General features: G+C 44.9%; 1 long non-coding RNA gene across 2 annotated transcripts; it reads left to right on the forward strand.

Moving 5' to 3' along the window:
- The first annotated feature begins 17729 nt into the window (after positions 1-17729).
- LOC142596676 (uncharacterized) lies at positions 17730-23536 on the forward strand. Of its 2 annotated transcripts, none has more exons than XR_012831867.1 (4): positions 17730-17763; positions 20903-20988; positions 21873-21958; positions 22840-23536. It is a non-coding gene; the product is annotated as an uncharacterized LOC142596676 (long non-coding RNA). The 2 variants fall into 2 exon arrangements; XR_012831866.1 differs by having other exon boundaries at positions 22999-23536.
- The last annotated feature ends 207 nt before the right edge of the window (positions 23537-23743 follow it).

The following is a 23743-nucleotide window of genomic DNA, read 5'->3' on the forward strand; positions in this document are numbered from 1 at the left end:
TATCTAATGCTGAAACAGATTATAAATCAAGGCCATTTCAAAGGTTTTAAGCCACTAGTCAAAACAGGTGGAAGCAATGTAGAAACATGCATTATTTCTTAACAAGCAAGGCTTAATCTCCTAATAAACAAGTGTGGAAAGTCAAGAAGACTCCACAAACTGCTTCCAAAAAAACCAAACAAACCCACTTTTCTCTGGTTTTCTAAAAGCCATGAATCAACTTGAAAGTTACCCTGAATTGAAGACCATCTTTCCAAAATACCTGGCTGCCACCACAAAGGATCAGCCATCAATTCCCTTCCCTCCCCCACCCCCCCCCCCCCCCCAATTCCAGTGCTCAAAAGAGAAACAAATGCCGTCACTTTCACTAGATGAAAGTGTATCAGCTATATACTTTTGATGACATAATGATTGATGCCATGGCTGTAGGCTTTGGAACTCTTCTAGTATAATTTTTTTCAGGACAACTGGTGTTTTATCTACTATGAAGAATTTCATAGCTTAGACAAGGAGGCTTTCTAAAGATCTCATTTAAATGAAACTTGTCATACGTCCACAGACTTCTTCATCTCATTCACACAACATTGTGCTTTACAGGTTTTAAGAAAAAAAAGCACACACAGATTAGTCCAACCAGGAAAATAAGAACTGCTCAAGTCACAGCTATACTGCAATCTGCTGTAAAAAAGGACTGTGTGATCAGCATAAGGGAGTGTTGTTGCTAGAGCATTCACGTACTTCAGAGACAGGTTCTATTACTGTTGCTTGGTATTTGGTACAACTGAAAGCAGTTTAAAGAACAGGACTCAAATCCATTTCTTTTTAAATAATAATAATAAACTTTCAGTTTTATCTTAGTGTTGTGACACACCAATAGCACATCTGAAGAGAATGCGAGGTCTCTGAAGTATAACATCAACTGTGCTTCTACCATGAAGAGAAACAGTCACCTATGAAAGTGCAAGCAAGAGGAGTATCGGTGCTTTCCATCAGTTTGTCATTACATAAAATTTTAAAAGTGTATCAGAATTAGTAATAATACGTTCTCATCATTACAAGAGTTACCATCCACTTCTGCCAGTCCTGGGCATAAGAGGTTTGTCACTGTTTGGTGGTGGTTTTTTAGAGAAAACTGTGCTAAAAAAAAGTATTTGCAGTTGAGATTCAGATGCATTTACTAACTTTCCAAGCCCTTCCCCAGCAAAGATCTCTTGTTAGCATACAACAGTTTCCAAGCTTTGATGAGGTCTCTAATTCCACAATCAAGGTAATGTCAAGCATGGGTAGCTTTCAGCAGGAAGCAGCAAAACTTCAGTTCCAGTCTCTCTGTCCTCACCCCACAACATACCTGACTTTTTGTCATGCAATGTACTGTGTTGAAGGAAAACCAAACAAACAGACAGAAAAACAAATTCACACCATTTATTCATTTTTTAAAGAAGACACTCACACATACACACAATTGCAACACAGCAGAGAGGAAACAGTCCAGGAGGTTCCTGGAGTGTGCGGAAGGTAACTTCCTGACACAGCTGGTAAGTGAGCCTACCAGGGGACATGCCTTGCTTGACCTGCTGTTTACAAACAGAGAAGGACTGGTAGGAGATGTCATGGTCAGAGGCCATCTTGGGCTTAGCTACCATGATATGATAGAGTTCTCAATTCTTAGCAAAGTAAGGAGAGGGGCCAGCAAAACCACTACCATGGATTTCCAGAGGGCATACTTTGGCCTGTTCTGGACACTGGCTGGGAGAGTCCCTTGGGCAACAGTCCTGAAGGGCAAAGGGGTCCAGGAAGGCTGGGCATTCTTCAAGAAGGAAGTCTTAAAGGCACAGGAGTGGGCTGTCCCCATGTGCCATAAGACGAACTAGCAGGGAAGACAACTGGCCTGGCTGAATAGGGAGCTTTTGGTGGGACTCAGGGGAAAAAAACAGAGTTTACCACCTTTGGAAGAAGAGTCAGGCAACTCAGGAAGAGTACAGGGATCTCATTAGGTCATGCGGAGAGAAAATTACAAGGGCAAAAGCTCAGCTAGAACTCAATCTGGCCACTGTTGTAAAAGATAATAAAAAAATGTTTCTACAAATAAAGAACAAAAAGAGAGCCAAGGAGAATCTCCATCCTTTATTGGATGCAGGGGGGAACATTGCCACCAAGGATGAGGAAAAGGCTGAGGTACTTAATGCCTTCTTTGCCTCAGTCTTTAATAGCCAGACCAGTCATCCCCAGGGTGGTCAGCCTCCTGAGCTGGAAGACAGGGACAGGGAGCAGAATGAAGCCCCCATAATCCAGGTGGAAGCAGTTAACAACCTGCTGTGCCACCTGGACACTCACAAGTCTATGGGGACAGGTGGGATCCACCCAAGAGTACTGAGGGAGCTGGCAGAGGAGCTTGCCAAGCCACTCTCCATCATCTATCAGCAGTCCTGGTTAACAGGGGAGATCCCAGACAACTGGAGGCTTGCCAATGTGACACCCATCTACAAGAAGGGCCGCAAAGAGGATATGGGGAACTACAGGCCTGTCAGGCTGACCTCGGTGCCAGGGAAGATTATGGAGCAGTTCATCTTGAGTACACTCAACAGGCATGTGCAGGTCAACCAGGGGATCAGGCCCAGCCAGCATGGGTTTATGAAAGGCAGGTCTTGCTTGACCAACCTGATCTCCTTCTATGACCTGGTGACCCACCTACTGGATGAGCGAAAGGCTGTGGATGTCATCTACCTGGACTTCAGTAAAGCCTTTGACACCATCTCCCACAGCATTCTCCCAGGGAAGCTGGCAGCTCATGGCTTAGGCAGGTGTACTCTTGGCTGGGTAAAAAAATGGCTGGATGGCCAGCCCCAAAAAGTTGTGGTGAATGGAGTTCAACCCAGTTGGAGGCTGGTCACGAGCGGTGTTCCCAAGGCTCAGTTTTGGGGCCAGCCTTGTTTAATATCTTTATCGATGATCTGCATGAGGAGATTGAGTGCACCCTCAGTAAGTTTGCAGACGACACCAAATTGAGCGGGAGTGTCGATCTGCTCAAGAGTAGGATGGCCCTGCAGAGGGAGCTGGACAGGCTGGACTGATGGGCTGAGGTCATTTGTATGAGGTTTAACAAGGCCAAGTGCCGGGTCCTGCACTTCGGTCACAACAACCCCATGCAATGCTACAGGCTTGGGGAAGAGTGGGTGGAAAGCTGCCTGGCTGAAAAGGACCTGGGGTGTTGGTCGACAGCCAGTTGAACATGAGCCAGCAGTGTGCCCAGGTGGCCAAGAAGGCCAACAGCATCCTGGCTTCTATCAGGAATAGTGTGGCCAGCAGGGAGGTGATCATCCCCCTGTACTCAGCACTGGTGAGGCCGCACCTCTAATACTGTGTTCAGTTTTGGGCCCCTCACTACAAGGAAGACATTGAGGTGCTGGAGCATGTTCAGAGAAGGGCAACGAAGCTGGTGAAGGGTCTGGAGCACAGGTCTTATGAGGAGCAGCTGAGGAAACTGGGGTTGTTTAGTCTGGCAAAGAGGAGGCTGAGGGGAGACCTTATCACTCTCTACAACTACCTGAAAGGAGGTTGTAGTGAGGTGGGTGTTGGCCTCTTCTCACAAGTAGGTAACGATAGGATGAGAGGAGATGGCCTCAAGCTGTGGCAGGGAAGGTTTAGATTGGATATTAGGAAAAATTTCTTCACGGAAGGAGTAGTCAGGCATTGGAAAAGGCTGCCCAGAGAGGTGGTGGAGTCACCATCCCTGGAGATGTTCAAAAAACGGGTAGATGTGGCACTTTGGTACGTGGTTTAGTAGGCATGGTGGTGTTGGGTTGATGGTTGGACTGATGATCTTAGAGGTCCTTTCCAACCTTAATGATTCCTAGTTTTTACTTTCATTAAAAAATAATCCAGCCACCAAGCCAGGAAACATGAAATTACTAGTCTACCCTTAATTGGTTTAGTGGTGGACTTGGTAGTGTTAGGTTAATGGGTAGACTTGATGATCTTAAAGGTCTTTTCCAACCTAAACAATTCTATGATTCTATACCAGGATGGATCAAACAGAAAGACATAGTGGAAGTCAAGCTGCAATTACAAATTCAGTGTCAGTCTTGACTCAGCATAAGAAAGAAGCAGACACAGTGGAGACCACTTCCCATTTAAGGAAAAATGGTAAAATATAAATAGCTAAGAGGAGGAACACATTGTGTTGTCCTGAACTTTACTAGGTAATTTCACATAAAGGTGCTCGATGCTCACTGCTTCCAAAGACTTCTAAATCTACCAAGAAAAATCCTAATTACGTAACAGGTTCACCATGCACTTACTACAGACTTATCCAGAGAAAAGCATCACCTCTTACAAATTACAGTTCCCCTAGAGGGATATTTTGACAGTGTTCCAGAATGCTTACCAATTACGATGTAATCAACAATCCCAAATAAGCCTTATTATAGAGGTACCACCTTGGAACTGCTGATATTAATATGTTTCAGAGGTGTTCCCCAAGCTGGGGAACAAAACACGTTAACCTCGTATTAAAGATGATTCAGTGCCAGCTTTGCCTATAACTAATCAAAAAAAGAAAAATATGAAAGGGACATTAGTATGAGCATCTTGGGTATTAACCTCCCCCATCTCCCTCAGGTTAAATATCCTCTTGACTACACAGCTGGTTACTCATTTGTACAGAATGTAACAGCTGTTGCTGCCTATTTAGCACCACAAAGTTCTATTTTATAGTGAAAAGCAACTTAAGTGATTTATCTTAACTGGTTCATTTCCTTTAAGAGAAGGTCTTGCTGCAATAACAGTAATTCCAACAATGCTATTTAGGAAGATGTTCTCATTACGGAAATTGAAAGTCTCTGCGGGTATCTATGGATACCTTCTGATCCACCAGTGTACTAAACACAATAGCAAAACAGCAGAGCTTTAGAAGCCAACATCATCTACAGTTAGAAGTGTCTGTAATACAGGATTAAAGCAGTAACTTTTGCCCAGAGCACAGCTTGTTCCCCCCATGCAAGACAGACACAGGCCACCTTCCACCTCTCCTCAGATTTCTTCATTAATAGAAAAGCATCCTCTTAAGGACACAGCAATTTAACTTCATTACTGGTATAAAATTAACTAATTACTAGCTGATTTATACCTGTGTTCTAGAGAGTTTGTTGTCTTTCCACCAGAAAGCGAGACAGACAAACACCTAACACAGAAATATACTGTCACATTCAGACCAAGTGCCACACTAACTTACACCAAGCAGAATCAGATCTTGACTTAACCAGGCAGTAAGCTAGTGTTAGTTCTTCCTAGGCTACTTACAGGCAAGCACAAAGAGAACACATTCTTATCTGAAGTTATGAGGATAACTGTTGCTCCCCCCCCCCCAAAAAAAAATCACAAGTATCACACACCTTCAAATTTCATTAACATAAAGTAAGAGTTAGCCTACTAATGTCCCCCTTAAGTTTTGTTAATGTGTCAAGTGTCTATGGCTCTCCTTCTTCAGTCAGGACTCCCCCTACTTTAATTCTTCATCCAGTCTATCCCCAAGTAGAGCATGGTATTTCCTCAGGCATTACAGGACAGCTGCAGGATCCAAAAGAGAGACACCGAACAGACTACACAGGTGCACTGAAAACAGCATGCATTTACCCATACAGAAGTCGTAACATTTACTTACATGTTGAAGTTTGTCAGAAAGGTGCAGTTCACCCCCCACATGCACACTTCCCATACAGCTTATTGATGTCACAAGGAATTTAGAGCCTTTGGAAGTTCTTGCTGGAGCGTAATAACAAGGACAGAGTAAATACACAGTTGTTACCGGATTCGTCACTTCTTCTACTCAAAGGGTCACTTTACCACAAATGTAAGGTTACAGTATGCTAATGCCTCTAGGCAACCGCTTATGCACACACACTCCCTCTTCCTCCTCCTGAGGAGGTTACAGCCCTGTTTTGGCACTTTACATGGCGCACTCACAGGCAATCAGAGCACTGGTGCCTATGCACCAAGCCCACACTGCAGCAAGTGTCCAGTGAACTATCCGTCATGGTGAACTGTCCATCATGACTTGCGCTGTGCAAAAGGAAACCCCACATGACCGCACCGTCCAATCTAAAGCACTGAACCTCTGCACACCACTCCCTCCTGTCAGCACCCAGAGACACAGAAACAGAAAAGTCGAACCTGTTACACAAGGCATAGAGTGCCCCTTTTAACTACGGAAGGAGAAGTTATCAGGCAATTATTCCAGGCTGCCAGGGAACTATTTATGTCACAGCTGATCTCTGCCCATTGCTGGTACCCATATTCATTGCCACTATGGCCCACAGTCATTATATACCAGGAAGTTTTTATTAATTTGTGGAGGCTGTTGCAAAATTTTTTTGAAATCTCACCTGTGAGCTTTTAATCACTTCTTCAGACCATGCAAAAAACATTTACCAAAGGGTGAGATTTCAAAGTATAGGAAGATACAATTTAGGACAATTTCTGCAACTACTAAAATGTTAAGTTCAGTAGTTTCCAGAACTCACCTACATAACATAAAGAGACCAACTGCTACTTAAGGTATGGTCTACACAGATACAAAACACAAAACTCATACAAAGTTTGCCTTCCCAGCATAAAACTGCATGCTCTATTGCCAGTACCGGACAGACCAAAGCTAAAACAAACACAAAAGACCAAACCCAAAACTTCGTGTTTGACTTCAGTCAAGGACAAGAGGAGCATGCTTCAGAGACAACTGAGAAGGCAAGCCCTGTATCCTGGGTGACCATTAAAAACTTGTAACCTCAGGCTCCCCTTCTTGCACTCCGCCTGTCCTTGTAACAGCAGAGCACTTCCACAAACACAAAGCAACGCACACCTGGGAATGTTATTCAAGACTGGAAAATTCAGCTCTTTCAGGATCTTTCCCTTCTCTGCTCCACCAGTGGGACATGCACACACAAACACTGACAGGAATGCAAGGCAACCGCACAAATCCCATTGGCCAAGGGGGGCTGCTTTTTGTAGAGAAACTAGCTAAAATGGACCATAAACTACATCCCATAGTTGCAACTCTTCAATCACTCACAGAAAGCACACAAGCCCCAATCTCTAGCCCTTGTGCTCACGCTCTTTTTTTGCTACTCCTTCAGTTGTGCCAGTGCAGCTACCTTTGATGACACACCTGTAATCTGCATGACTTAGTTACTTCAGCATCAAACCCCAAAAGCAAGGCACCACAGACACAGAGCTGTACAGTCTCCGCAGTAACTACTTGCCTACTTTCCCTTAGAGACACAAACATCCTCCTCTTCACTCAGGCACATCACTACTGAAAGCTGCAAGCTCACTTTTTGACTCCTCCAATGTACAAACTCACAACAAATGTTAATTCAGAAAGCAGTTAGGAGTCGTCCTCCATGGTGGAACTCCGAACTGCAGAAGAAGAGAATAAATACAGAGCATGGCTTCCAGGAGGATCTTCCTACCTGGGACATGTTTTGTGACACTGGCATGACTCTATACTTCTGTTTCCAGTTCACAAAAAAGTACAAAGTTGGGACAACTTCCATTTACCTCGCATTTCCACTCCGAACATACCGCTTAATCGACTCAGAAGATAAAAATCCCACCATTCAAATACGCGAAATGGACTTCCAAAAAGCTCAGCGTATTTTTTTTTTTTTTTAACTTGGACCTTAACATTCCTTTGGCATTCACTTACTGAGAAATAAGTTCACTCTGAAACTCAACTACACAACTCCTGCCATCCCTTCTACTCAGCATGACTTGTATTTATGTAGTTCACACTTGGCAGAAGTTGCAGCACTTTGGCAAAGTGTCAGACTAACCATTCCATCTTCTAGAAATGACTGGCCATGAGCTACCCCATATTTTCCACTGATAGAGGGAGCTATAGCCATATATAGCTCTTTAATCCAAATTACATTAAAAGACACAGACACTGAGCTGCTGCTGAATCTCTCTTTCCCAAGGTTTTAAGGAGACTTTGCTTAAGCTCAGTAGAACGCAGCTTAACAGAGCCAGTTACTTCAGTGGTGTCAAGTAGCAGTACACAGGCAGATATGTTTAACTGGATTTTCCAGAGTTGCACGTTTTTCATGCTAAGATTCTCCATCTGGACAAGCCACAGATTTAGATATTCTTCATTGTTTAAGCCACTGAGTCTTACCTTAAAGTTATTCCTTTGGTCCAAGTCATACACTTAAATTTAGCTAAACTGCTTTTTCTCCAAAGTTTAGTTCCTATGCTTTTCACACTTCCCTTGACAAAGAACATAATAATTAACATTATTGATATATGATAAAGACATGAGGATATAATAATATAATAATTAGGTAAAAATGGCTCAGACACACACCCCCCATTCTCCCTCAACACAGTTAATAGGATTACTTTTCTTCTTGCTGGGAAGACCCTAACAAACTGTACTTCATAAAGTATTCAGTTATGCTACAGTTTATTAAAAAAGAAGTCAAGAAGCACTTAAGCTTCACATCACATACTATGACTCTTTTCAAAGTCATTATTTAGAACTGTTTTCATGACAAATTATCATCTCCCCAAATTAAAGTGGGAAAGTTTTGTAGAGAATGTGAAATACTTCAGGTTTTGACATGTTTCTTCAGCACCTTCTAGCCAGATGAGCTGCAAGAACCCTAAAGATCTACACAAGCCCGCCTCATCTAAAAAGCCTCTTTACCAAAGCCACAACTGGTGATTCTACACCTCCACAGTATTTTCAGCGGCAAGCTTTGGTTTTGCCACAGGACCTTGAAGTATTTAACAGTGAATTACTATTCATCCTTCTTTAAAAAAAAAAAGAAAATATTAAATGAAAAAAGTAATTCACTCCAGCTTTGCAGAGAAGAAAAAACCCATGACAGAGAGAGCAAGTTTAGGTAGCTGCCCCACTGGATTTGGTATCAACAGTCCCAAGGGAAAGAACACAGATAAAACATCTTCTTCCTAGTCCATTATTTCTTGGTGAAAATAAAAGCAGGTGTGACATATTCTGCCTTTATAATCACCCTTGCCTCAACTAAAGCTAATGGAGTACTTCTTCTTTCTTCCGGCCACCTACTACTAGTTACAACCAAATATTATACTCACTTACTGAACACTAAGTTTCTTAGAACAATCAGTACTGCCAATAGGTGCCAGACACAGAAATTACTGTCTTCAGAAACAGGTTTCCTCCCCTCTCTGTTTTGATGACAGACTGTCCTTGTACATCCTCTAATAAGAGGATTTCTGGAGAGCAAGAGTACATGTGATGCCAGCTTCCAGGGATGAGAAGAAACTGAAGCAGGGCTGCATGCCCAAACACTGGCTTGCAAAGTTTATTTACTGCTCTGTTGCACAGTGAATGCATAAGAGAAGTGGAATAAAAACATGATATGCTCACCGCATCATAACAAAAAAATATCACATCACTGCTACTAAGGTCTGAGATATTAGATTATCTTGCCTTACTATGTGATAACAGTGTTGCTTCCTTACTCCAGAATAAGAAGACAGTCAAGTCTTCACTTGCTTGGTAAGAAAATCTTACTTTTAGCACCTGATGTTTCGGCATAAGTCCACAGGTCAGTGATATTTACTCACTACTAACTTAGCTGAAATGTTTTTTGAACCCGAGAGGCCTTCAAAAAGCAGAAGAACAAATTTTTAGCACTCACATACAAATTCTCACATTTCTGACCATCTAAGCAGACACCTGACCACCTATGCCACACGGGTCTTGGACATGTCCAAGCTCTAACCAGAACATGCATCAACAGCAGCACAGATCCACCTCTGAAAGCCAATTCTCAGGTCTTTGGTTGCACATTTTCGCTCTCTTCTCAAAATGAGAGCAGTGATCCACCATTTCTGCCCCCTCAAGTATAATACTGTTTCTATTAATCCAGAAGAAACAGCATGTGTGAAAATTACTGCCCACCAGATGAATGTGGTCTGTCAGGCTATATTCCTGCCAGCCTGGCACCAGCAACTATGATCTCATCTCCACCTTCTGTGGTGGTGCCACACAGGAAGAGAAAGTCCTACCACTTACTTGAAACTTTCCTTGCTATCGCAAGCCCTTTTGGTTAGGTAAGCTATGGGAAACTTACTTAACAAGACAGGAGTCATAAGATCATATGTGCTTATCACCTACTTATATGTTGAGTGATCCTGGTCCATGCTGCCATGTAACTCATGATCTGACAAGAAGGAATTAAGTTCCTTTCCTCCTTTAACATGCAACCTCTTTGCCAAGAGAAGGGCCCCAACAAGAACCTTTATCCAAGCCAAGACATTGAGTTCTAGGAGTTCCAACAACCCCATCAGGTCCACAGACTTTTCCAAGCATATGGGCACCAAAATGTCAAAGGAAGAACATGCATTTGCAGAACCAAACGTGCTTCCACAAAGTCATAGTTCTCACACAGATTTACTGGAACTACAAAAAGCAATCTATCCCCCTTTAAGTTTATGTATGAAGTAGAACTGTCTTTGCATATAGTGGATGGCAAGCTTTTAGCTACAATTACCAAGACAGCTGTACCTGTAAAGACAGTAACTTCCACTGCTCAAAGTAACGACTTCATTAAAATATATTAGATGCTGCTTTCCACAACAGAATAGCAGCAGTTCAATATACAGAGAAAAATCAAAACCTGAAGAAAAAAGCTGACCCTTTCTGTTCTACTTTTTTTCCATCTATATGCAAAATAAATATCACCACCTTCCCCCCCCCAAAAAAAAAACCAGAAAAGAGAAGTAAAGGCAAATTATAACAGACAAACAAATTCACTTCATAGGTACTCAGCTCTCCCAGAAGTTTATCCGTCAGCTCTGCCTCCCTAAGAGGCATTTGGTGTTTTCCATGGTAACCCCACCTTTTCCCATATCCCCTCTATCTTTTACCCCTCACTGAGGAGGAATAGCACACTGATTAACCAAAGTGAACATCAAATAAGAAAGTTCAATTGGAACACGTTACATACACTTTCTTTTCCCCTCCAGGAAATCGATAAACATTTGAGCCACGCTTTTTTTTAAATCTACCCGGCTTTCAAATTTGGTCACAGTCAACAAGGGGCTGAAACAGATGAATGAAGCAAACTCTAGGAAGCCAAATAAGAAATGGAAAAATGTGAACAATAAAAAGTAGCCATCTCAGAACACTACAGGTAATATAAAATTGGGGTACACATCCTTACCTTGAATAGGCAGTCACAAGAAAAAATAAGACCTCTCAACAGGTACACCCACGTGTAAAACAAGGTTTTATTTGAAATAAAGAACCTCAGAACCAGAGACAACAACCTAATTTTATTTAATAAAGAAGTAGTTACTAGTCATGCTTAGTTTTCCTGTGGTTCTTTTCTCACCTGTGCTGCTGGAATAGGTTGCCCCTCATCTTAGATGTAGATGTGCTCTGATAGTAGGAGGGGCCAAAACAGGAACAGGAAAAAAAACAGATGAGCTACATACCAAAGCACAAACCTTTGGAATAAGCTGACAAAAGGAGTTCAAATTTTACATTCTTCAGCTGATCAAGATCTAATTCTCAAAAAGACAAAACCATACAAATCAGATTAGGATGTTTTAAAAACAATCATCTTTCATGAGAGGAAGTGCCCTCACTACCCCTTCCCAACTCCATATTCCAACATATTCTTCACTTTTTAAGGTGAAAAAGGAACCATAGTGGTTTGTTTCCAGCTTCTCAAAGTCCCCAGCGAAGTGCGGCTACCACCATTTCTCACCACTGAGACTCTTCTTCCATGCTGGAATTACCAAACGCAACTGGTAAAGAGTCCTCAGTGTAAACATGAGAGAGAGAACAGCCAGTGCTGCATGGTTCTGTAATTTATTCTGAAGTACACTATTATATTAAGCTACTGGTGGAAAGAAGCACACCACTAGCAAGTTCTTTGATTGTTAAGTGCAGCAGCAGCTGCTGCAGCAATGGATCAAAAGCTTGAGTACTTAGAGTACTAACCAGTACTAAACAGCTTTTGTGTTAAAGACGATGGTGGTTTCATTTTGAAATTAGCTTTGAAGATAAACTGTCCAGGCTGGTAAAGCCAGCCTATATAGTGTTTGTCCCTGCTTGGGCAGTTCAAGAGAGTACAGCATGCATCATCAGACCTTCATACCTAAATTTTCCTTAATAGGTTAGTTCAGAGCTGAGGCACAGATTAGCTGAATTGGCCAAGCTGTCCTTAATACAAGCCTTAGAGTTAACCACAGCAAGGGCATCAAATCACTTTCAGATCTGTGTATAATCCTTAGTCTGGCTGACTGTAGCCAAACAAGGCATTTTTTTAGCATCTAGATACTTCTTGATCATGATCCTTTCTGTCTGGCCACAACCCTCACATGCACAAAGGCCAAGGATGGGTTTGTTTGGTTTTTTTAATGGATAGGGAATCCCCAAGTAACCAATTAAGCTGGCTTTAAGACTTTGAAAAACCAGGGCAGCACAGAGTGAACTTAATGGGAAGCAGATCTGGCCCACTATTTTAAGTAATCTTTAGACGGGGGGGTGGGGAAAAGGCTTAAAGTTTTGCTTGAAGACTCTGCAGTGGCTGGGAATGCTATTTTGCCCTTAAAGTTAAGCATATCCATCCTAGATTTGCAACCTGTTCCAAAAGAATACTAGTATGAGTACTTTTAGTAGGCGAGTTCACTGTCATATAGTAGTTTAAGGGCCAATGGCATATCACATTCTGAGTTCACAACTGGGCACAGCACAGGTGGGCACTTTCACTCTGATCATGTAGCATCCAGGACATTGCTTCCTAGTAGAGGATGACCACACGCACTGTAACACCCAGGAAGCAACACTGCACAGGAAAATAATGAGTTTAATAACCATGTGTTTTCCCAGATGAGCATACCCATTGCACTATCTCATTAATACAGCCTCTTAGGCTTAGGTCTCCAATTCCTGTTGGAATTCCCATTCTTTTAAAAAAAACCAAAACCCAACACCACACCGTCAGACTACTACACTTGCATTAGCTGGGGAAAAAACCCAAAGACCTATTTATATTTCATACCACTTCTTTGCCATGCCCACTGGAAAGCCACAGCTGCATGACAATGAGGCTTAAATCAGCAAAAATTCAAGCTCATCTGGAGAAAGATCTGCACTTTTTGCAGGCTATTGCTCAAAGATGCATGTAGCTTTTAAGGACAGAGCTAATAGTAACACTTCCCAACTTCAGTTTCCCAACATCATAACCGTTGCAAATACTTTAAAAAAAAAAGCTAAGACACTTAAAAACAACTAGCTCGTGCATGAAGTGCTGAAATCACACCTCGCTTATTAGTAATAGAGACTGTGGTGAACCTGTACGCAAATGCGGCCTACAGCGGTCTAGACAACTTCTGCTGCAGAAGCAGTGACTCTCCCCAAGATCAAGCCACTGTGCCCTCCCTTCCTGAACTCTGGGATCTCACGAGGAAAAATCCAAGCACTTGCATCATTACCAATTCCGCTCTGCTTCAGACTCCAGAGAATCAAGCACAAGTGTCTGCAAAGAGCATGAGATCTTTTGAGCTCATCTGGTGAAAGCTTTGTGCTTTCTGCAGACTATTGCTCAAATAAAGCCTCTTCTAGGTGCTTTATGCCTAGCTTTCCATTTGTTTGCATGGCAGCTTCTTTTCCTCTAATAAAGCATTGACACTTAACAGCAAACTCGTTGAAGAACATTCTTCTCCACCGTTCACACAGGGCGGCTGGGCTACAACTAAGTTGCTAAATACCTGTTTTAACAATTGTGAGTTCCAACTACTTGCTTACTGAGAGCAGCAAGAGTTTGTTAGTAACTTGGTTTTGCTGGTACTACTCCTTACATTAGAAACAAAACTCATCTCTGCAGAAATCACTCTATGATTTTGCAGTGATTTACTCCAGTATACAATGAGATTTAAGCATTTCACATCCTCTTCACATTATGCCTCCAACTATAACCTTAGGAAGTAGCAACTTTTACAGCATGCTCTGAGATACAGACTAGCAGAGTATATATCCCCACCTTCCAACAGAGAAAAAGAACAAGCTGGTTTTTATCATCTCATCCAAGAACAGCTTCTGCAGCTGCCAAATACAAAGCATAAGGATTCAACTGAAGTATACAGCATACCAAGTCCTACGTACACATCTGTCAGTTCCCCTGTTGCATGACACACTGCCTCACCTCAAAAACAGGGCACTGGTTACACACCTCCTTTCACAATTCATCCTAACAAAGCTTTAAAAAAAATAAACAAAACCCCAACTACCACATAATCATGAGATTCATACGGTGTCTTCAGCCAACTTCAGCGGGGGACACACTTCGCAAATCTTCTTGAAGGAGCTGCTGGACGTACGCAACACTAGAGTCATTCATTTCAGACTGCAGAGTCAGAAAACAAGTCAGTGTTCCCACGAGTGCATGCCAGGACTGTCATCTACTGTGTTTAAAAGCACTCTGCAGTTAAAACCGCCTCACGTTTGCAGTATCCTTCTCAAAAGCTAGGCTCGGAGATACTATCACCAACTTTCTGAGAGGTGTTATCAAGAGTGCTGCTATTGCATTTTTCTGGACCGAGAGGATGAGAAGAAAGTCTACAGGTTCAGGTGACCATTTTAAGGGATTTGTGTCGCGGCTGTTCGCAGGACCCTTAACCAAAACGACGGGGAGATGATACACTCCAGCCTGTAAGACGGCTAACAGCAGCTACAGTTCTGCCCGGTTCCACTTCCCAGCCACGAAACCTGCCCAGCCCGCTTGGGGAGGACCCCAGGCAGAGGGGCCCTGCGCCGGGGGACCCGCAGCCTCGCAGAGCAGCCGGCCAGCCAAGGCTTTGCCGTGCGACCCGCCCCGGCCAGCGGGGCCCGCACCCGGCCCCGCCGCCGGCAGCAGCGCAGCGGGCAGGCGGCGCGGCGACCCCGCACGGAGCAGCGGAAGAGCGGAGACGGGTTGGGGAAAAAAAAAAAAAAAAAAAAACAAAAAAGAGAGGAGAAACAAAAGAAAACGCAGGCGGGGGGTGCGGGCCGGGGCTGCCCGCGGCCACACCGCCGGGACAACTTTCCCCCGCTCCCGGCGGCTCCCGGCCGGGCCGCCCCGTACGCCCGCGATGCCGGCGGAGCCGGGCGCCCGCCCGTGCCTCCCCCCCGCCGCTGCGCCGGCAGGGGACGAGCGCCCGCCGCCGGCACGGCCGGAGCCCGCCCGCCGCCTCCCTGCGGGTACCTCCGCGCCGCCGCCGCCGCCGCCGCTCTCCTCCGCGCCGTTCCCCACGCTCGCCATTTTCCCGCTCCTCCGCCCGCCGCGCCCGGGTGACTACGGCCGCCGCGCCCCGTCCCGCTGCCCACAGTCCGGCAGCGGCCCCGCCCCCCGCGCTTGCAGGCCGGCCCCGCTCGGCCCGGCCCCCGGCCCGGCCCCCGGGGCAGCCACCGCCGCCTCCGCCCCGCCCCGGCCGCCCCACACCTCCGGTGGCCGCACCCCCTCATTTGCATCGCGGGCCCCGCCCGGCCGGTGCCTCCCCGCCGCTCGCCCGGCGGCCCGGCCCCGGCGGGCCTGGCCGACCTGCAGTGATGGCTGACGGCGGGGGCGGCAGGGGGGTGCCCCTGGCAGCGCCCCGGCCCCTTGGACCACTCGTTGGATGAGGTTGGCCGGCTGGGCCTCTGGGGCAAGCAAGCGGCGCGTCGTCCCAAACCCATGGGTCCGTTGTTGTCGGTCTGCTCCAGGTGTTCGCTGCCTGAAGTCCAGGAGCAACGTGCACCCGGAGGCCTTCAGCACCTTGTGGCCAGGCTGTGTGGCAGAGCTGCTTCGTCACCACGCTGACTACCACTGGAGACTACCAGTGACACCGTTCTGTAGGAGCCGCGCACCTAGGCAGTTACGCGCTGCCAGCTCTAGCTACAGAGAATAAAAAACTTGGCCTGATCCCTTACGTTCTTGTAGAAACTGTTAGCGGACTAGAGCAGCAGCGCTTTTAGAGTTAGGCTGGGGAAATGACGCCAGCGTGCAGAGTGTGTAGGCACCAGGAGTTACTCGGTGCGTAGGAGACATAACTGCGTGAGTCAGAGGTTCAGTCAATACACTCGGCGAGTTCAAGACCAAGGTCTAGTTCAACACGACGTTGTCACGATGAGCTCCTGATAGGTTTCATTTATAGCGCTGTATTCCTTCGTCCCCATCGAGTCCTTTAGCTCATTTATACTCTTGGGGGCAGATTTAAGGCTGCGTCTGTCAGTGACCTTTCTCTGGTCAGAGCAAAGATGCGCGCTGAAATGATCATGGTAGGGATAAGCGCATCGTATCACGCCTGACCCAGGGAGCTAAGGCATGAAAATTGCTCCTGAAGTCTGAGCGCAGGCCCTGTGAATTACTGAGTTCTGCCTGGTCTTTGACAGCCTGCCGCAGGGCATGCTCCCGTTGAAGGTACAGTCACGGTAGCCAACAGAGCATCTCAACGCCACCCCACCCCGATTGCCTTGAATCGGTTTAATCATGCCCCTTCTCCTTTGAAATTTAAGCGTTAAAGTAAAGCCTTGCAAGTTCATCTTCCTCTTACATTTTTCCATTTGTAAAAAACTAAACAAAACAAAACCCACAACTTCTGAACGCTTATGGACAAGAATTAACAGGTCTTAATCCTCTTGAGAAGAGACACCTCCTGCAATTCCCAGCCAGCTCTAGTTTCTGTCCGTTTGAATGTAGGTATCTTTGCAGCAAGAATTAGGTAGGTGATGACGATGTTTCAGAGAGCATTCAGAGAGCATTGCAGTGGATGCGTTGAAAGGATTTTGCTGAGATCTGACAGAGGAGGCAAGAGCTCGAGAAACCGTTCCCCTCTGGCTGGCATAGCTGCGTCGAATTCCCACCCAGGAAAAGCTTGCCTGCATTTTCCCCCATCTCTTCAGAGCCATCCCCTGCATGCTGCTGTGTTCACACTGCCTAGATATTTGATAGCTCTGCTAGCGTTTCCTCTGCAGTATAGGGATTCGCTGGGAATTTGCCTCGTTATAAGGATTCATGGGACAATGAGGAAAAAGAAATTTTTTTTCTTTTGAGCTTCTGGAATCAAATACAGGTCTGTCAAGGATGAAAAGACCTGTTCTGCCCCTCCTGATCAGGTAGTACAGAAGAATAAAATCAACTTCAGTATAAACACTTGGTACTGATGTAGTTTTCTTGAGGACTAGGGAATAGTCCTTGAGAATAAGCCTGCTGCAAGAGCAGCCTAGGAAGTTGCCTTAGCACTCCTGCATCTACTTTCCACTAGGGTTAGACTGTCTCAGACTCACCCAGGCAGAAGAACTGTGGATAACAATCCTTAAGCAATGAGGAGATTCCCTGATGGAGGTAGAGCAAGTGGGCGAGGCAGAAACCAAATCGCACCTAGTTCCAGAAGTACTGTTTCATGAGCTACCTGTTGGGACAGTGAGTACTCCGAGCAGTACAAACTGCACATGAATGTACCCACATAAATATGCTGTGGAAGAGTTGCTGAGAGAGTAGGAGTCACCACCTTTAAGGAATACCTTTCAAGGTCAAGAGACTGATGTTTCTTACTGCTGCACTGAGAAGCCAGGTAAGCCAAAAAAAAAAAAGAAATTGCATAACTTAGCAGAGCTACTAATTGGGAAAAACCCTGTAACAAGGGCCAGATGTAATAGCCAAGAGAGAGAAAGGTTGTATGTCTTTATGGAGTATGAGGCACACTGTAACCTCTAGGCAATTGGCTTGCAGACAAGAAACTCTTGCTTATGAGATGGTAAGTTCCCTGTCATCTCGTAGGGCCTCAAGACGGTTCCGCACAGCCAAAATCCGACTTCTCATTGCTTTTTTTTTTTCTGTTGCTATGAATCTCTCTGTACGCTGTAAGTATTTGCAGATACAAGTTTGCAGGTAATGATTTAAGATTAAAGACATTTTATAGAAAGATAGGACAGGAACTCTGCTTGTGCAGTCTGGTAGTACCAAATGTAGCAAGGAGGAACTGCAGCTCATTACCACTGTATGACTGCTTTTATTTGGTTGCTACTAAGGCAGTAGTGTGTAGGGGATAAAGTGTAGCGAGTATTGTGTGAACTTACTGTAAAGCTAGACAAAATGCGTAATGTTTTTTGCTCCTTGAGTCCTGTGTTGGAATCTAATCTTTACTTGTAAATGATTGGGAGCTAGTTTCTGTAGGGCTGAAAGAGGAAGACAGTAGGAACATGGTGGCAGTAAGTTCCTAATTCTGTGCTTTGTAACCCAGGTTTCTCAGTCATTCTGAGCTGTCAGGAACCAGGAGTCTAGTGATCAGGCCCTCAAAAGCCATCTTGCAATTCCTTTAACTCTTCTTAGTACTTCTTTTTTTAAGATTTCTTCACAACCATTAAAGTCCTAAACAGGAAGGTTTAAGTTCTTAAATTTTGCAGTGCCAGAGTGCATGGCTTGAATAAGCAAGTCATGAACTACTGTAAAAACTAGGGTTGGAGGTGTAGTGAGGAAGGAACCTCAGCTGTTACTATTAAACATTTTTTTCCCTTGAGTCTTCCTGGTCTGTCATGAGTGCTCTTGCTTCACCTGTCCAGAGGCCCAGGCACATGTTGTAAACATCATGCAGCAGCTGAGATGCAACAGCTGTGTTGGGCTCTTAGCCTAGGGCGTATCTGAGAAAATATTTGCAACAGAGATCTTCATCAAGGGTGTCAATGAGTGGTGTCTTATTTCTGTTTGTGAAGAACGAGCATGTGGTCCATTACTGTATCCTTTAAGCAAGCTGTGGTAACTGGTTTGTGTGTCAGAGCTGGTTGTGAGCACGGTGTCCTAGAACAGGACCAGCAGGGTTCCATGAGGGCAGAGGGGCAGCAGGCTGTAATTCCTTTATGCAGGGCCTCTCAGTAGCCAAGGAGAAGCCTGCTGTCTTATAAGTGCTGTAAGCACCTCAGCTTCTCCAGAGCAGAACAATCATTCAGCAATGAGGAGATTCCCTGATGGAGGTAGAGCAAGTGGGCGAGGCAGAAACCAAATCCCACCTAGTTCCAGAAGTACTGTTTCATAAGCTACCTGTTGGGACAGTAAGTACTCTGAGCAGTACAAACTGCACGTGGATGTACCCACATAAATATGCTGTGGAAGAGTTGCTGAGAGAGTAGGAGTCACCACCTTTAAGGAATACCTTTCAAGGTCAAGAGACTGATGTTTCTTACTGCTGCACTGAGAAGCCAGCTAAGCCAAAAAAAAAAAAAAAATTGCATAACTTAGCAGAGATACTAATTGGCAAAAACCCTATAACAAGAGCCAGATGTAATAGCCGAGAGAGAGAAAGGTTGTATTTCTTTATAGAGTGTAAGAGGCACACCGTAACCTCTAGGCAATTTGGGTTTTTTTTATTTTTTGCTAATTCAGATGTAGCAATGCCTCGTCCTGACAGGGACCAGGATCAAAATACTGGTTCTTCCCAGAAGCTGAGCTAGTCTGTGGCTTACAACCCGTATTTCAGAGATTACTATAGCAACAGCAGTAACCCCTTCAGAGCTAAAACACATGAGAGCGCATTGATGCATACATGCAGTCATATGAGAAGGCTAAGACCGATTACAAGATTATTTTCTTGTCAGCTGCCCCCTTCCTGCACGCATACGCACGCGGTCCTTTGCCACCATCCAGCCCTGCAACAACAAGTCTCGGGTTTTGCCTTAGTCTCTAGAAGGAACAGTAACTCTCGGTCCCAGCACCTGTCTTCCCACAGCCAGCTGTAAGGAGAGCTTAGCAAGCCACAGAGCAGCCCACCTAGTCAAGTAAACGCGACGGTTAAAGTCACTGAAAAGAGGAAAGTCGGTGTCCTCAGAATAAGCTCTCTGGCCTCAGGCCGCAACGGAAGGGCATAAGGAACTGAACCAAGCGCACCAATACACACTTCTTCTGAAAGACACGAAAGAAAGCAGCCTCTCCGAGACACCTCTTGGCATGCATGGAGGCAGTCCTGGGGCATAGAGTATTCAAGTAGTGCAGAGACTACAGATGCGGACACCAAATAAAGCTTGAAGTACTGGACTGCTGCAGTTAGGAGGGGATGTCTTCTGCCCTCAATAAGCTGCTTCATCTAAATCCTCTCCGTTAGACCTCTCAGGAACTTTATTTGGAAGTGAAGAACCTAGGCGTCGTTTCTTTGTCAGATATCTCAATGCAGTTTTTTTATTTAAATAGGTGGACTTTCACCTTCTGTCAGGCATTTCTAGAGAGCCACGGTGGTTTCAAACTCCCAGATCACGTTTCCGTACTTAAAAGTGGTAGCCACCTTGAAGTAGAGCCACCATTTCTTTCAGTCAGACGGCCGTATTTCCCTTCACTCACCATAGTAGCATGTAGCAAGTACTGTAGCGGTGAAAAGATATACAGCACTGCTAGTTCACGCGCCCGAGACTAGAAGGGGGGCGATCAGGCGGTTACCAGACGTTTCAGCATAAACAGGGTCTTGGACACTGTCCCTGAGAAAACTTCCTGTACCTGGGGAAGCACCGCCCCTTTCCCAAAGCCAGGGAAAGGACAGTAATGAACTTTGGACGAGGTACGGTGGTTTACCTCTGTTACCGTGTGACTTGTTTCTGTGTACCTAAGACAGGTTGTATAAGTGACCCTCGGTGAAAGCATAATGCAATGAACGCACCTAGCTTTCAGTCAGCCTCTAGTGCTTTTGCCCAGTGTATCTACACAGGCATTACTTGCATACTAGCTTCTAGCAACACTTCTGCAGGTGCCACCTCTAACTTACGGGCTATGGTTGGATTATTTTGTGTATCCCCTTATCACCTTCTTAAGGGAGAACCCGAAAAGATGTCCCTAAGAATGTCTAGTTAAATGTTTTAGGCCTAGAAACAGGCATACCCCCCCAGCACTTGCCTACCGTATCTTCTCCGCTCCAGGTGGAGCCAAGCTGTTCTTAGGCGGACCCGATGTCAATGGGATGTATCCACAGCCAGTGCACAACTTTTCACAACAGTGTGATAAGGTAAGTCACAGAATACTTCAGCTTTGAAGTGACCTCAGGAGGTGTCCTGGTTTCGGCTGGGATAGAGTTAATTTTCTTCCTAGTAGCAGGCATAGTGCTGTGTTTTGGATTTAGTAGGAGAAGAATGTTGACAACGCGCTGATGTTTTAGTTGTTGCTGAGTACTGCTTATGCTAGTCAAGGACTTTTCAGCTTCCCATGCTCTGCCAGGTGCACAAGAAGCTGGCAGGGGGCACAGCCAAGACAGCTGACCCAAAATGACCAAAGGGCTATTCCATACCATATGGTGTCATGCTCAGTATGTAAACTGGGGGGGGTTGGCTGGGGAGCAGCGACCGCTGCTCGGGGACTGTCTGGGTATCGGTCGGTGGGTGGTGAGCAATTGCATTGTGCATCTCTTGCTTTGTATATTGTTATTATCATTATTATATTGTTATTATTACCATTACTATTTTACTTTATTTCAATTATTAAACTGTTCTTATCTCAACCCAGGAGTGTTTCTCACTCTTACTCCTCCGATTCTCTCCCCCATCCCATGGGGGTAGGGGGAGTGAGTGAGCGGCTGCGTGGTGCTTAGTTGCTGCCTGGGGCTAAACCACGACAGGAGGTCACCTGATTCACCCACTGCTGAAAGTACAACCAGGCTCAAGGTTAGGGCAGGTTGCTTATACTGCATCAAACACGTGCCTTAACAAAGAACGCCTAATACACCACATAAATACAGGCATCCAAGCAAAATGTCAGAGTATTGAGCCGGACTCAATAGGATAATATGTCAGGAAATCGGTAAGCCACGCAGAGTAAAGGACAGCAATAAAAAACCCAAAATGAACAAAGAAAAAAAACCAACGACAAAACACCACGTCATTTATTATCTCTTAGGAGGTTTACAAGTCGCCCAGTTTTCTGTGACTGTAGATGACAAAGCCAAAGACCTGCCTGGTACTTCAGTACATTTGGAAGCGCAGGTAGGCATCCCATCACCTGAACTCCTTCTCCTCATGTCTTTACTGATCAGCATTCTCTCTTCTCAACATGCATATGCTATGCTGTGCTATGCTATGCTATCCCATCGCGTCCCATCCCATCCCATTCCATTCCATTTTGCCCCTCAAAAAAAAAAAAAAAAAAAAAAAGGAAAGTTCCCTTTTTTTTTTTTTTCTCTTTATCTCCTCCTCTGCTCCTTCATCCAACCAAGAGCATTTTCTAGCAGTTGCTTAAGGGGCCCCACCTACAACCCCTTCCTTCAGGCCAGACAATTAACCCTATCCTGTCCTACAGCAATAGTACATTTATTTATCTTGGTATGCTACATCGCATCTCTTTGCAGTTTTCCTCCCTTCTCTCCTCTCCTTTACAGCTGAGCAGTTTCCTGCTATTTCAGCGGGATATTCTCTGTCCTTCTCCCAGTCTTATTGCTATGCTTCTTCCTATTTATCCTTGCATTTAAGCTTATCTCTTTTCATTGGAAGTATTCCGATGTTCCTTCTCCCAGCCTCTTGTCAAAGTGGGCGTTTCAGAGAACTATGGAGTCATGAAGGTCAGAAATGGCTTCTGCAACTATTCTCATCAAACCGTCCCTTTTTTTTTTTTGTAAGATATAAAAAGCCACACTGAGTGGCGGTATGATTTGTTTAGAAAATGAAGTAAATGAACGTGTCTTGGCTCCCCCTGATACTAGCATGATGCTTGATGTTTGTACGGTATATTGTGAGTGACTGATGCCCTCTTCTTGCAGGATGTCTTGTCAAATAAACCCTTAAGGGTGTCGGTGCATTGCTGCCGTTTAATAGGGTTAATTTTTAATTGGCTCTTTTTCTCCCTTTGAAACCTTTGGTCCTATTAACAGCCTAAACTGTGTTTTGTCCTGTGGTAATTTTATTGGCTTCAAGAAATGGAGCAGTTTACCTGATGTCTCAAGTACCATAATGTTGAGGTCAGCTAGTAGAGAATGAAATTTACCCAAGGACAAAATGTTAGATAAAGCAGAAACTTATCGCTCACACAGAAATACTCGGGCAGCAGAGCATGGAATTTGACACGAGCTGGAAGAGTATATGAACTTTCGACCAACTACGCTCATTTGCATGGAAGAAACACACCTCTCTCTTTGCCCAAGTATTCCCACCTCCATGTGAAGACCCTTACCCACTGGGCCTGCGCAGTGCAATTATGGAACACTGTGTCTTTAAGTCAAGGCGAAGGGACCAAGAGCCACTGAGGATACAACAAGCTGGTACAAAGGAGTGATATATAGCAACACAAGTATACCTGTGTTAAAACGGTACTGTAAGGGAGTGCTAGCTTTGTGGAATTACCACCTAGCACCCGTCTCTGGGCAGCAATGAAATAAAATCGGTCTCTCGGCTCAGAGTGTGTATCGGATTATTGCACACCGGGTAACGAACTCCCTTTGTGAGACAACAAACCTGCAAATCCTCTAGTAACTAGAGCCAATGAAATGGTATTATTTATGTAGCTGAATCCTTTCCATGTGCTTTTTCTTCACATATTGTACTATCTGCAGCAGAAAAAGAAAAGGAAAATGGTCTTACAGAAATTTTCTTTCCCTTACTAGCAGAAGTTTTCAAAGCTGTGTTTGCCAGAAAATACATTACATCTTTTGTCTGTTCGTTTTGTTATTCTCTCGTTGCTCTGAAAACAACATGTTCTGGATGGAACCATCTGAACAGATGGGTGTTACGTGTCTAAGTCATCAGGGAGTGAAAATGCCTGAGTGCAACTGTCCTGGT

The sequence above is a fragment of the Pelecanus crispus genome, chromosome Z (genome assembly GCF_030463565.1).
Source record: "Pelecanus crispus isolate bPelCri1 chromosome Z, bPelCri1.pri, whole genome shotgun sequence".
Taxonomy (NCBI): Eukaryota; Metazoa; Chordata; class Aves; order Pelecaniformes; family Pelecanidae; genus Pelecanus; species Pelecanus crispus.